Raw genomic sequence first — 2823 nt, forward strand, 5'->3', positions numbered from 1 at the left:
AGCCCTCGTGTAGCTTTGCGCGAAATTCAAAACAAAGCAAACATCACTTTAATAATCCTCCTACAGTTTAAAATGCTGGGCATAGTTTGTTGTAACACACAGGTTTAAACCCATCTCCGAAATCCAGAGTTCTACCTTTGGCCCAAGCCCGGAGAGCTTGTTAAATAATTTCATCGAAGAGAACAGAGACGCCAAGTTAGCTAATTTATAGCTCGATTATATAACATTTATATGTTAAACAAATACGTTTTTACAAGCTTGAAATTGGGTAAATTGTAACTATTACCTACATCTTAATTGTTTGAGAATCAAAAGAAAAATATATAATAGCAGTTCCACTTAACTATTTTTTAGATATTTTTCACAGACGATGCTGGTGGCAATTTGTTTTTGGATCGTTGCCTGATTCCTTTTGTAAAATAATTGTGTTTAAATTTAGAAATATCTGGAGCTTAAACCCCGTACTTTTACTTGAAACAACCAATGATGTGAGTAGTGTCTGCACTCAGAGAGACAACATTTTTGTTTTTGTGTATATAATGTCCTACTATCTCAGTCTAGAACAGAATATCAATAAAGATATCTCAAAGAAATGATAGAAAATTCCAAAGTCTGTGTGATCTAACAGCACTCCTTAATGTACTGCACTCCTCTTTTGACATGTTGCTGTATTTTAAATAAAAATTGATTTTACTTAGTTTAACATTGTGTTCTGTCACTGTTCTTCAAATCATTCACGTCAAGTTTTCAGTTTTTAACTCCGATTTGTATCTTGTACATTCCTTGTTTTATTTGTGGTTACTATCCATGACATACATAGCATATCACGGCTCCCACAGCAAAATTTAGATATAGACAGTCTTTTTTTTCTTTACATCTCGAGTGAGAAACAAGACATGTATAATTATATCCCTAAGAAATATTAGTTTCATTGCTAATATAAACTCATGCTCTCAGACGAATAGAAAAATTATTAACAAATCGATAAGTTCGTTCTTTACAGGCAACACGTTAGCAAATAACTCCGCAATAATATTCTGTGGTCATGACACATGAGTAGTCCTTACCATTCAAACAAAAGGGAAGATGTAACTTCGAATATCACTTGACCTACCATTCAAGGACACTAATGTTGACCTTCATGAATGAGGCGCAACTTTACCTTTTATCGGCAAACCAGGTGTTATCTCCAACAAAATCAACTTTACGACTCATTTTTCGGCAATGTGAAATGCTTAGATACCAAAGTTGTAGCACATGCCTTTCTTAATGTTTTTGATTTTTTTTGGTCCTGTATCAAGCTATTTGTAAAGGAAAGTGTTAGAATATTTTAAACACATATCCAATGGTATAAAACAGAAGAAAACGTTTGTTGTCATTGAATTTCGAATCTGTATTACAGCAAGCCCTCTACTTCTGAAATAATCTCAATATAAAGATTTAAAACCCGATGTCCATGATTATGTTTATATCATCCTAACTGAGCTGTCAGAGGCTCGTGCTGACAAGAAGAAAACTGAATGACAGATGAAAATGTAAAAAAATGAAATACCAACTGATTTGCTGCAGTGTTTCTGTGTGAACCTTTTTCATCTTATACTGTATCAGATACTTGTTAGCATTACGGAACACCTGAAAAATAATGAGTTAATCGAAAATACACAATTTCTTAATAATACGGAATTTAATAAGACAAAAGATAATCCCAAAGCAATTTCAGTTCGTGATGACAATTGCAACTTAAGCGAACGTGACTGAAGAAGATATGCAAAAGGAACTTGTCTGTTTTGCATCAGTCCATCCCTCTCGTATCAGACTGCTAGGGAATGAGTGCACAGAGCAGACAGTCCTAGAAGTTTTGAATATTCTTGATACCAATGAATAATTTGATGCTTCCTCTGAAAATGGAAACATCAAGGAATCCACTTCACATGAAACGGATGAAGATTGGGAGCTTAAAAAAATAGACGGAAGAGACATAATAAAAAAGGTGAAGAGGAAATCAGTCCGAGACTTCACTTGCAATTGTTCTTGTGTTCAATGCCTTTTGTGTGCATACAGGATTTTGAACCTATGTACAGTAGCTTATACTTATTTTTGCACTGCTTATAACTATCTCTTTACTCTTTTATTTTGTCAACTTTCTCGTGAAAGAGATTTTAATAAGTTGAAAATAATCAAACCAGGTTGAGAAGCATATAAACGTGCATGGTGAAAGTGCTTTGGTCGATACAATTGATCTGGATTCTTCTTTAATTTCCACATTTTAATAACATGATATTTCTTACGGCTTGGTATATATGGCTCTGAGTTTTCCTTTCGTATCATTTTTTTTTTTTTTTGTCCCGTTGTTAAGTGCTAAGCTACACAATTAGCTATCTGTTCTGTGTCCATAACGGGTATCGAAACTTGTTTTTATCGTTATAAGTCGTGAGACTTACCGCTGAGCCACTGGGGAAGTGTGTGAAGCATATTGACTCTGCGGATGAGTTAACTTCGTGATAAACAAAAACCAGTTGTAATACCTCCAACGTAGAAATAATTAATTACATATAATTTAGTCTTATACTTTTGTTTTGCCCCCCCCCCCAGTGGGACAGCAGTATGTCTACGGATTTACAACGCTAGAAACCGGGTTTCGATACCCGTGGTGGGCAGAGCACAGATAGCTCATTGTGTAGCTGTATTGTTACGACAGCGGAAGTCACGTGACGCTGGTAACACGTAATGACTTCTAGAAAGATCGTGGAACATCACGAATAATCCAGTATTTGCTAGGCGCAGTCTATTCTTGTATATAAGTACGACAGACAAAGAATCGAG

The sequence above is a fragment of the Limulus polyphemus genome, unplaced genomic scaffold (assembly GCF_000517525.1).
Source record: "Limulus polyphemus unplaced genomic scaffold, Limulus_polyphemus-2.1.2 Scaffold1543, whole genome shotgun sequence".
Taxonomy (NCBI): Eukaryota; Metazoa; Arthropoda; class Merostomata; order Xiphosura; family Limulidae; genus Limulus; species Limulus polyphemus.